The sequence below is a fragment of the Periplaneta americana genome, chromosome 15, assembly GCF_040183065.1.
Source record: "Periplaneta americana isolate PAMFEO1 chromosome 15, P.americana_PAMFEO1_priV1, whole genome shotgun sequence".
In the NCBI taxonomy this organism is placed as follows: domain Eukaryota; kingdom Metazoa; phylum Arthropoda; class Insecta; order Blattodea; family Blattidae; genus Periplaneta; species Periplaneta americana.
This window is the reverse complement of record NC_091131.1, coordinates 73085018-73098362: the sequence shown is the minus strand read 5'-3', so window position 1 is coordinate 73098362 and position 13345 is coordinate 73085018. Positions and strand designations below refer to the sequence as shown.

The 13345-nt window shown below is 35.8% G+C and overlaps 1 protein-coding gene across 1 annotated transcript in view; it reads right to left on the bottom strand.

Annotated features, from left to right (window-relative positions):
* LOC138715132 (telomerase-binding protein EST1A-like) overlaps positions 1-13345 on the bottom strand; it is a 230256-nt gene that overhangs the window by 73027 nt on the left and 143884 nt on the right. The window lies entirely within an intron of this gene.

Here is a 13345-nt window from a genome sequence, read left to right as displayed (position 1 = left end):
ATTAACACAGTGCAACCTCGGGCTAGCGTCTCTTACCCGCGGATAACAGACTGCACTATGGCTACTGGTGGGTATGCTCTTTCCCTCTTCCTGCTGCACGAAGGAGCATATTACGAAGTACTGCTTACCCGTTACCCATTTCAGCGAGTGCTGACGACCACTGATGTAAAGCATCAAATTTTCTGTCCATCATAAAGATATTGGTCCTCAGTTCAAACTTTGCTTTTTCTCTACTGAAAACTTGCATTCTATGAATTATGCCTTCTTACTGCGCACCGTATAATGTCGTTATTTTTGAGCGAATTACTAACATTTCAAGTTAATCTTTTTCAGACAATTTCACTTTTAAATACTGAATATAAGCACAGTTCTAACGTAGAACTATGTCTTTCTTCGCGGCATCTTGGAAACTGACAGTCACACAAAAATGCAATCCACTCTCCCCGCTACACCAGAAATATAAGGAGAACAAGGGGAAGACATTGACAAAAAGGGAAACAAAGAGAGAACAAAAGAAATACATGGAGAAAAATATAATAAGCCTACAGGGAGAACAAGGAGAATACAAAGAGAACACGTAGTTCTAAGTAAAAATGTGCAGCATAGTACGGCTATGCACCTGTCGATTTTTGTTCAAATAGTTGTTAAGCAAAAGCTGTACACATACGAGTAGACGGAATAAAATAATTTCTAAGCCCCGCAATACTTTCAATATACTGTGTACGGTGAAAAAGTAAGAATGATCTACTGAGTTCGCATTTTCTTAAGCATGCGATTTTCTAATGGCGAGCATCACGCTACTAAATCACACGGCATGAAAACAGTGAATCATGAACCAACTCATGCAAGGAAAAGCAACCGGTGTATAAGTTCATAACGCAATGAGGATCATTCAGGTTGTCATAATTGAGCGTCGAACAGCGAAAATTATTTTCCGAGCAAAATGAACGTGTCATGCAAATTACTGTTTCTGGCCATTTAGTCTTATTTACTCATTTATATGCAGACAGGATTGAGTATATGATTATACAAAGATTAACAAGCCCATAGCTATTCGGGAAGGAAACTACATGAAGAAAAATGTTCGTAAGTGCTTATATTTAAATTTATGTATATCTGGTTTAACAAAGATTTCAGATCATATGTAGTCTCACCTAGTACTCGTGTCTTTTACCATAATACTTACGTTGAAAGAAGTTTAAAATATTGCGCTAAACATGTGAATTTTCTGTATACTGTACAGTATACGGTTATTCAAAAGTAAGTTACATTCTAAATTGCCACAAATTGCTTAATTTGATTGCAAATTACTTAATTTGAGTGTACTAAAAAAATTTTTCTTCTTAAAGCTTGTTTGTCGTTTGCTTGCAGCAATATTCTTTTAGTTTTCGTTACCATGACAGGCCATAGATTTGTTGAACATTCAACAATTGGGCAGGCAATAATGAGCCCAGATCTTATTAGACTAGTATACTGTCCTGATGACACAATCTGAATATAGTTTCGAAACGCTGGGAATTTTAAATTTCAGCACATGGTGTAATAAATAAACGTCTTCTGAACTCAATCACTGTCAAAGTCTAACACTGAATTTTACTAATATTCGTTAATTTCTACACTGCTTAAAATCCTTTTGATTTTTCAAGTTCGTATGGTTCTCCTTCAATGTTAAGGCTGGTCCACAATAAACCTGGAACGGAAACAACGAGAATGAGAACGGAAATACTGTTAAAATACATGTATTTAAATATGAGCATTCACAATTAACGAGAAGCTTACCGGAGCCCGAGAACGGAAATTAAATTGTGAATGCTCACATTTAAAAACGCTTATTTTAACAATATTTCCGTTCTCGATCTCGTTCTAGTTTCAGTTCCCCGTTTATTGTGGACCAGCCCTTACTATGAATGGATAAAAAGTATATTAATGGATATAAATAACATTCAACAAATATTTACTTAAGAAATGAACCGTGCATTGTAAAGAGTTGCCGTATATGTTTCGCAATTATATATAAATCATACATTTTCTCAATCCCTGGTGAGTGTGTTCACAAGATAGGCCTATCTATCAGAGTTTATATTTGCAGACATCTAAAATAAAGTGTTTAAAAGTCATTCTCCGATTGCAGTAGAAGTGAGATGTGTAATTTAACGACAGATTACAGATATTTCAAATGATTTACTGACTATTTCTACCAATAATAAAGAGGACGTTGCTGCTTCAAGAACAATATGATGGGGATACCGTTTGAAGTCAATTAAAATAAGTTCACTATTTCACGAATATGAAGGGTGTAAGGAGAAAAGGGTTCACTGCACTTTTTTCTTTTTCATAAATTACGATATTAACATCATCTGTATCTTAAGATGAGCACTTTCACTTTCACCGAAAAATATGCATTTAAAATTTTTCCATGTCGTAATATGATTATAGAGAGACATTTTTATGATGTGAGGCGAGAAAACAGCGGGGATTACTGGCGGCCCGCTCCCTGCGCTATCTGCGATGCACGGGCTGTTACGGGTGCAGCGTAGTAAACCCAGTCGCCATATGACATTCGCTATAGTCACAAGTCGTGTTAGAAAAGCTTGACTCTTCAAATGTACAAAGTTAGTGTATAAAGTTTAGTGATTGTTGTGTATTTAGGTAATGCCTACCAACAAATTCTCATTGCGTGAACGCATGTACTGTATATGTGCAATACGTACATAAAAGGCGTGCAAAAATAAGACGTAAATTTCGAATAAAGTTTCTAAACAGACCTGTACCTTCTATCGAAATAATTAGAAGATTCGCTAAAAGATTTAAACAAACAGGCTCAGTGAACAATTGATAGATGAACAAAAGACTATATACCAGACGAAATCGAGGCTATCAAAGATGTGGAACTTCAGAGTGTTGTTCATTCGTTTATCAAAAGATGTCAGTTGTGTGTGGCGGCAAATTGGGGCCATTTTCAGCAACGACTGTCAGCATGGTAAGTCCAAATTATTGAATATTTATTGTTAGTACTGTTATAATATATAGTAGACGTGTCGGAGAAATGGTTACGCGCTCGCCGGAAACCACGCTAGCAGTGGGCCACGAGTCACCCATCGTTTTCTCGCATCACGTCATAATATGTCTCTGTAGCATTTCCTCACTTTAAAAAGGCATCCTGTAAGATTTAAAACTTGACGAGTCCCTGTTTCCTCGGCAACCTTCAATGCGCTTGAACTGTATATACTTGACTTTTAAAAAGTCACAGCAATCCCAAAATGTGACGTTTCTTTTGAATAACTTTACACATTTTGTTAAACCAGGGCTGGGCAGCAAGAGCGGATTCTACTCTCTCACGGGGAGCCATATGATTTCTCTTCATCCCCTTTCTTCCCCGCCGAACACCGCGCAGCGTTGATTCAGTGACGGATGAATATTAAGCGTCCCCGTTTAGAGACTGGTTCCGCTCCCGATGCCCAGTCCTGCATTAAACGGAGCATGTAGCTGTAGAAATTCCTGCAGTTTGGGAAGGTATTCGATTGAATTTGTAAGACCTTTCTTTGAAATCGAAAATGAGATTAAATTATTTTATCGACAATGTTATTCATCACAATATGATACGCCAGTAGCTAAAAGCACTGCACTTCATAGCACAGTACAAACATAAATATAGTCGTTCTGACGGGCAGCTCAACACTGAATGTAACTCGTACCGAGTGCGAGATCATAGCTTTCATTATAGCTGGTAATGAAAAGATGTTTCTTGCTATCATTTTTCTGTATTTCTACATAAACAAATTTTCTTTTAAGGGTTAGGTACAGCTTAAAGGAGTAAAATTTTGGAAACATTCAACATTTTTGTTCCCCATTACCGTATCTTGTACAATAATGAAAATTGGTATGTGTAAAACACTGTCCTTCTGCTATACGATAAAAATATTTTTTTCAAAATTCAAAATTCACTGTACAGTGATGAAGCGTTTCCTTCATAACTCAAAATGTATCCAACATTCTGTGATGAAATTTTTTGCGTGTATTTATGCATGTCACAGCTACAACGTGATGCAAAATCACTTCTCTACCTTTGATAAATTGTCTGATAAAAAATAAATTCATTTTAAAACATGGTCAAATATCAGTATATTCTTTTAACACAAAATAAAAAGATATTATTTATTAAGGAATGTAGTTGAAAGAGCAACACGATATTGTAAACATGAGTTTCAGAAATAAAATAAAAGAAAGAGAACATAAAAAAGCTAACAAGTTTATGAGTCATGAGGGAAACGCTTCATCACTGCACAGCGAACTGTCACAGTTTCGAATTTAAAAAAAAAAAAATATATATATATATATATATAAATAACTTTTTTTTAAATCGTAAAAATATTTTTTTCATATAGGAGAAGGACAGTGTTTTACACATACCAATTTTCATTATTGTACAAGATACAGTAATGGAGGAAAAAAATGTTGAATATTTCCAAAAAATTTACTGTTGTAAGCTGTACCTAACCCCTTAAAGTAATGGTTGTATTTCGTTCATATTCAATATGTCACTTCATCCAGATTAATAAAATGTCACAACCTTCATGTTTCGAAAAATAACGGTAAATTATTTCAAATTTCTAAACCCAAAAAAAAAAAAAAAAAAACAAAAAACAAAATACCATGCTGAATCAAACTATTGTGCACACAGTAACTAACCGCTTTTGTTCCTACATTTTATACAACAATATCGCATAAAATATAACACGGAATATGTTTCCAAATTGTTCAGATCCGAGTAGACCTACTGAGCTTTAAGTTACACATAAAATGGAGAACATCTGCAAATAGTTTTCAAGCACAAGAAAATAATATAATAATTATTTATGCATAAATTAAATAAAAATAGGCCTAACCTTTCTGAAATAAAATGAAGATTAATAATGTACTTTAGAACAAATAGGAGCTCAGCCAGATAATTTATTTAAAATTACATATCAAATTGCGAACATCATACCGGGAGAATGAAGAATAAAACCTGCAAAACTATTTTCAAGGAAGATTTCAGAGTAGCAGATAAGTTTACAATGATCCAAAAACGGATTGGAATTGAGACTATGATCTAAGCCGATGATAATGATAATGACGTTGGTGGTGGTGGTGACGATGATATGTGGCATGCATTCTGCATGTCGTCTTTAGTAAATTCTTTGTGTTCATCAACTATCCAGGTTCTGTAAAAGTCGCCCTACTTCATTGTAACATTGTAACTAGCTTATCACGTGTTACTCTCACAAGTTTACAGAATTCCTTTGAATTAATTTCCGTAAAGTGACACTTTAATGTGCATATGAGAAAATATGTAGTACTATTTAAATAACACTTCATCACAATTCACACGCTTTCCTATTTCTAGAAGTAGTATTATTATTTACCCATCAATTTTCAGTAGCGGCATATGGATTAAGCTGTCTTCGTTTAAATCCTGTGTTAATGATCCAGAACTTTGCATATAATCTAGGCGGTAAATGTCCGTGGTGCTATTATAAACACATTAACAGTGGTGGCTAAAGATGAAACGCTCTAAAATCTGATAGCCGTGGGACCGGTCTTAATAGGAACAAAACGCCAAAGACATGTAATTTGCAGTAATTTTACGCATTATCAGTAGCAATTGAAAAGGGTAGCCATTATATTAACAGAATACAAAATCTAATTCGCCATTTATTCCTTGCAAGACGAGTTATCGCATGCGAAACGAGCAGGCAATTCTGTCGTTATTACTACAATCCAAAATTGATGGGTAATGCATGACTTCAAAATTAAATGTTTTATGATGATTAAGAATCACGTCAGAGGTGGAAATAAAGACACAAGATATAATCGGCAGACCGACATATAGACTACTCAGCGCTTATGTTGGATGGAGGTAGCGGTATCCCGCCTTGGACACGGATGTCAATGTGATAGCATGTGTTATCTCAGGAGACCCAGCGTCATGCTGTCTGTGTCCATCTAAAAATATGGTAGGTTTACAAAAAGTGCTAAGGAGTAAATAAAACAACACCTCAACCAGGTAACTTGCCCCGACCGGGAATCGAACCCGGTCCACCTGGTTTCGAACTACAGTAGAACCCCGATTATCCGTCACCCTATTAACCGATTGGTGGATTAACAGTCTGTCTTTCTCTAGCATTTTTCTGCTGCAGAAATACATGAAGTACTCTACATTGTAATAGCACATTATTTTTTTCTAGAGAGTGTTATTACAAGTCTTTTTCCATACACAGTATGGTGTACTATTAGAATTGTCGTACTGTATAACTTCTATATGAAATGTTTCCTACGGATGTCAAAATGAATCTCATTGTGCTAAGAATCGAAAAAAAAAAAGTGTAAATACACTCAGGGACAAAAAAAACCGGACACTTTAATATTTGCTGGTATTTTGCAAAACATTATCTTCTCATACAATATTATGGTAGCCATCTGTTGTTATGGAGACGTGTATACATTGTTGATTGTTTTTTGTTTTATAAACAAGCCATTACAACCAAATATTCCAATTTTGCTTTCGGAGTCTCAGCTATAACAATTTTGTCTCAACCATTTTGTGCTTCATTATCGTTATCATTCGTTATTTCTTTATTTTTACATTTTCTGAGTTTAAGTGGGGTTGTAACATTTGACTTAAAACAAGATGCGACCTGAAGATGTGGCTCGAGCTGTAGTCCTTTACGATGATGGACGCAGTGTACGTTACATTGCAAATGTTATGAATATGGCTAGAAGCACAACCCATGATGCCATAAAACGGTATAGAGAGACCCTAGAATATACCAGAAGACCAGGTTCGGGTCGTCCAAGAGTTACAAATCCAAATGAAGACAGGTATATGGTGTTGAGAGTTCTTAGGGAGCGCAACCTGCCAGCTACTAGTGTAGCCCAGCAATTTGTTAACATGCATGGACGCCCAATTTCGGCCAAAACAGTTAGAAGGAGGTTGAAAGCAAGTGGACTGATATCAAGTAGACCTGCAACTGGTCCCAGACTTCTCAGGATGCATCGAGTTGAAGGACTGCGTTTTGCAAATGATCACAGGGATTGGAGAAATGGACAGTGGAGCTGTGTTTTGTTCACCGATGAGTCCCGTTTCAATCTGTGCTCACCTGATGGACGTGAAAGAGTTTGGAGAAGGAGGGGAGTTTGGAGAAGGAGGGGAGTGTTGCATTTCCGAAAATGTGCCGTATGGAGGTGGTGGAGTGATGGTTTGGGCAGGAGTGTGTACGGATGCTCGTACAGAGTTGGTTTTTGTTGAAAATGGAAGACTAACAGCTGATAGGTATATAAATGAATGTTTGGCTGATCATATTGTGCCATTTGGCCAATTTGTAGGCGACAATTTTGTTTTAATGCATGACAATGCACGGCCGCATATTGCCCATGCGGTCGGAGATTATGTCCAAGAAGTGGGAATCCATGTTCCTTCATGGCCAGCAAGGAGTCCAGACATGAACCCAATTGAACACGTGTGGGACATGCTGGGACGGCGTGTTAAGAATAGACGACCGAGACCAGAATCGTTACAAGAGTTGAGGCGAGCACTTGGCGAAGAATGGGAACTTAATCCTCAAGAAGACATTGCTAACCAAATTGAGAGCATGCCAAGACGTATGGATGCAGTTATTCAAGCCAGAGGGGTAATACCCGTTACTAAAAAGAGTTTTTAATGTTTAAGGCACCATAAAATGAAAAAACAGTTAGACCAAACGATGCCATAGTTATACACACTTTGTAATTTTTTGTAAATTTTCTCATCAGAGATTTTTTTTTTTTTCAAATGTTATCGTATAAGGTGCTAAATGGAACATTATTTTGTTTAAATGGGTTTTGTTTCATTTTGAAATAATTGGCAATAAAATACAAGCAAATATAGAAGTGTCCGGTTTTTTTTGTCCCTGAGTGTATTTGAGTGGTTTGGGGAAAGAGAAACCGTGGCTCATCTCGCAACAGAATACGAGATTTGAGTGTATAAACAACAACACAAGACCTCCACTACCCATATCTTTCCACAGACTGCGATTACAAGGAGTTTCCTTGGCCCTTAAAAACCCGTCGTTGACAACCAGACTTATGAACTTCTGATCCATTATCTAGCATGTTAAACATAACACCACGAAGGGAATTGCGAAAGTGTAAATATTATTAACTAAATTTACGCAAATATTTTATGGTACGGATTATCCGATTTTTTCGATTAACCGTTCAGCCCACCCCCTTCATTACCACGGATAATAGAGGTTCTACTGTATATTTTTAAAAACTCGAATTACTGACAATTTTTTAACACTGCCTTGTATAGGAATATCAAAGGATAGCGTGAGAAGTTCGAATTGTTCACGATTTCGAATTAAAACGTTCCAATTTAGACACGTTTGTAATACATAAGGCTTAATTACAGCAGTTCTCCGCTTATGAACAAATAAACCATGTTCATTTACACGAATATTTTGAAATGATTAATTAAATTTATTTTCAGTTATGCTACGAGTTCTATATTTGTGTGTTTAGCATTTACCTACACAATGAGTGCAAATCCAAGTACAAGGTATTCACAGTGTGATTCTTCACCAAAACAAAAAAAGTAGAAAATACCATACAATTTAGTGTGACATGTAGTTTTCAAGATACAAGTCATAGTCAAATTGAGTTATCAGTAACAAATTTTTCAAAGATATTTCCGTCACAACATTTTTTTTTTTTACTTTCCCATTATATGAAAAACGAAGAAAGAATACAATGACAATGAAACAAATGAACTTTCAAAAATTTCACGTAAATATAATAATTCTTTATGCAATAAACAAAATTATTTTTGGCATGTCGTGTATTGTCTCTTCACCTAGATGCGTACACCGATTTGCCGTAAATTATTACATAAATTTTGCTCACATTCAGTATCTGACTAAATATATCCAAGCATGATGTATGTAAATATAACCGTTTTAAATAAAATAGAATTACAATATGAAGAGTTCGCGGGAAAAACGATGAATGTCACAGTTTTCTTAAGGTTGATGTCATTATCTAATTCAATGGATCACTACGAAATTTAATGTTTTTCTTATGAAAAATGGTAAAAAGGAGAATTATCACCACGAATACAGTAACCCTTTCCTTTATAGAAACAGCACTACATCTTGCAGTTACAGACTCAATTAGATCGTTATCTAATCCTTAACAGAAATGTGACATTCATCGTTTTTCCCGCGAACTCTTCATATGTGGAAAAATACGCTAAACGATGGTTTATCAGAAGTCCGCTGTAACGATCAGAAATGGATTAATACAGACCTGTCACCAAGAACAATAGTAAAATCAATTATTTACAGAATTGTGTCTGCAAATGAAAACTTCAGAGAAAATCTTTAAGCCTTTATTAAAGACATGTAGGTATGCTACGCGAATTAATTTTAAAAACTAATGTAACCTTTATCGTTAGGGAACAGAGGAATAAATGGCACAGAGAAGGTCCAAATGAAAAGATCCAAATATGTAAAAGTCTACTATACTATAAAGTCTACACAGGTATTAGTACAGGAAATATTTAGTCCATGATTAAAAAATCCAGTACATACAGATGTCCAAAGTTGAAATGTTTAGTAGACAAAAAGGTCCAAAGTGTAAGAACTCCAGAAATATAGTGAGGTCCAATGTTTAATATATTTAAAGAAAAAGTACAGGGAAGAATATTTCCAAGGTGATACAATCAAATCGATGAACTCAAGAATATATATACATTTTTTAATAAAAAGCCGCCCTAAATAAGGGTTCGAATAGATCGGCCTACTAATCAATTCATAAAGAATAATCATGAAAACCAATTGTGTGACAATTTGAAAGGAAAAAGAAAACATTAATATAAATGATATGAAAACATAGGAAATCATTTACAATAAAAGTTTGTTGGGTACAAATGATTACTAATTATAGCTAATATTATTTAATATGTTTCATGAGAATGCATTGTTTTTGTTGATATGGTAATGTTAAATCTGTTTTAAATTCCGTTGAAATAGTCACTTTTTTTTACGAAATTCAATAGCTGAAATTAAATACACACAGAAGTACAGAAGAATATGCTCATGCTTCTATTCAGAGACAACCTATACCACTACCATTCAGGAAATACAACTGGAACTATAAATATTGGCGTCGTTATGACAGGTGTAGTAACGCTCGATGCGTAACGAATGCTGGAGAGCATTGTAATTAAGAATTATGCGACAGGGAATAACATCCACCAAATTATCGAGGTGCATGTGCGCCGAGTGCTGAACACAATCTTGCCTGGAATCTTTCCAACATGACTTCTTTGAAAGTGGATATTTTCGACATTGGAGCATATTTAATTCCATAATGAACGTTTTTATTTGACTATATTATTAATGGCATCAATTTATTTTTCTTTTCAGTTTTCAAGACACATTTCTTGTAAGTCTTGCAAATAGTACTTCTCGTAACCGACTGATTTTTCCCGCCAATGTTAAACTTACGATCGCCGTAATCATTGACGTGTAGTTTAAAAGCTGTCTTAGGTATATAAACGAAGCTGTATTCCCAAACATCACAGCAGCATAAGGCACATATAAAAGCTCTAAAATTACGAGGATCAAGGACTGTAGCAACAAATGGCAATCGCATAGCATCAGTTCTTTTTATAGATATGCGCGGTGTAAAATTTGTAATGCATTTCAGTTGAGTATCCTCATTCTCGGCAGTCACGATTGTACTTGGAGGACTTCTTTTTGTTTTATACGTGTTTCTTGTTTGTGTTTTCCTGCCCATTTTGGGAACAATGTCCATATCGAAGAGAGGAGGGTCCATCATGGAAAAGACTGCTGATGCAAGGCGGCAATGACCTCCGGGATCGCTGGTGCAGAACACGAGAACACAAGGAGAGGGAAAGAAAACGCGGAGATTACAAAACACGAAGAACAAGGAAAAATAAACAATGATGCAAGGAGAAAAAAAAACAAGTAGACAAAAAATGTATAGGTGTAGCGATCGGAGAAGGTACGACCTTGGGAACAGCCTTGCTCGGGTCATTTGCCGGCCGACATGGAGGAATGGTTCTTGATGGTGGTGATGCTGCGGAGAAAAAGACGTGCATTCCTAGCTTGATTATTCTGCCCGGTCTGGAAGGTTTTGCCACGACTCGCTAGATAGGCCAACGCTCCCTGACGTGTTGATATTATCGCATATTACACGTCCCATAAGCCGTGTCACAAATGACCAACTACATTGTTTACCATCTCGGGAGTATCTTGTCAAGCGTTATTACTTATTCAGCAGGGAATTGCACAAACAAGATTCCAATTAGAACATGATCTGGAATGATTATTTTATAGCTGTGTTTCCGAGGAATACTGCATACCATAATTAAATACAAATATCTCGATGCTAATTTCTTCTGCATTTCATCCTCACACTTTATCCATTTCACATAATTATGTTCTACGTGACTAACTCACGGCGCCGCCGATCTTGTTTATTAAACTACTTTTTGTATGCTGTACAGACCTCGTTTCTAAACACAGACGACTTACTACGAAAATAAACTACTGTAAAAATCGCAATCTCCACAATCTCCACGTCAGAATCATCTTGTATAAGGAATACGATCAGCAAATTATCGTCAGGTTTGATCAACAATATACCAGAACAATAATCCCCAAACTTTTAAGTTCATGGCCATCTATCGAAGACTCCGAAATAGTTACTCTTTTCTTCCATAGTAAAAGACTATAATTCATCATCATCATCATCATCATCATCATCATCATCAGGGCTACGATTTTAATGGCAAAAAAAGTTTAGAAAAATAAACTAGAATAAAGCATTTATGACTTAAAAATTCTTCAAAATGCCTAATAACTAAAATAAAAAATATATAAAATAGACTCTATATTGTGAATTTTACATAGTAACAAAAAAATTGTACGGTTTAATATTTAAATTAGTACTTAATAATTCTCATAATTGAATTCAGAATCAACACTGAATAAACTATATTATTTTATCTTGCATTAATTTTATCTAAATAGTTCTACATAAATTATTTTACCTGAAGTAATTTGTATCAAACAGTATTTGTTGAATTGCATTTTTACTTACTGAGTTGCAGCATACAATGAACACCTTATACAGAATCCGGGAGACTGATCCCCGATTTGAAACATAAATCAAAAGAGCAATATAGATCCTATTCAAAATTTTATTGTACCATCTTACAGAAGAAAGTTTGTCATTTTGACATCACACGAGCTCTACATTCCTGAAATAGTGACTGTGCGTTTTTCCTAAAAAAAAATATAGCCTTATTATTCCAAATTGTGCAACAGGCTACCAAACAGTAATACCCTCGCTGTGGAGATCGCTGATGCATTTCTCGAAGATTTTTTGGGGCCAAATACCGAAGGTTTTGTTTGTTGATGCAGCCCGACAAGTGAAAATGACCATCACTACTGAGTACAACAGTGTCACCTGGAGCATTTTCCAACATGGTCTCGCAAGGCATCTTGACGGTTCTTCCGAAGTTCCTGAACCACCATAACTTTGTAGGGATGGAACTTGGGACTAGAGTAAGATTCGACACTCCGATCAGATATTTCCAATGGCAGAACATGTTTAATGGTTGAACGTTGTGGAGATGTGGTAACAGCGTGCCTCATTGCTATGATATTCTCAGGAGTCCGAACGTTGCGACATCTACCGGACGACTTCTGTTTGAAAGTTGAACCTTTCGTCTGAAATTTCTCACTCATAACAGTATGGTTTTCTTATCAGAAACGGAATGGCAGCTGCGTTGCTATCACAGAATCAGCATTTTCTAAATCTGCTTCAACAACAAATGCACGATGTTCTCCTGTCGACGCCATGATGGTAACTGAAATGACACGGCTTGTGCTGCTCAAAGATATATACCACTCAAGCGCAATTATAAGAAACCTATGTGGCAGCCATTTCAAACCGGGGAGATGATTCTGCCGGACCCTGTTAAAGTCTTCAAAATTGAAACTCTGAATCTTATATATGAAAAACATCCTTTCTACCTCAATTGAAACAACAGGAGTAGACTCTACTTAAAATACACAATATCACTGGTCACTAAATTTCTCCCAATTGCCTCCCGTAAAAATTGTTCTCCAGATAGAACCTTTGATAGGAAGCACATCATTGCACATCCCACATTTTTATTTAAAACTTTCTTCTTTAGTTTATGATCTTGCGATGTCTAGAAACGTCTTGCGATCATTTGTCCCAAACCGTATCAATTTATATTGAAGGGGAGGTTGGACTGGTCCATTACAAA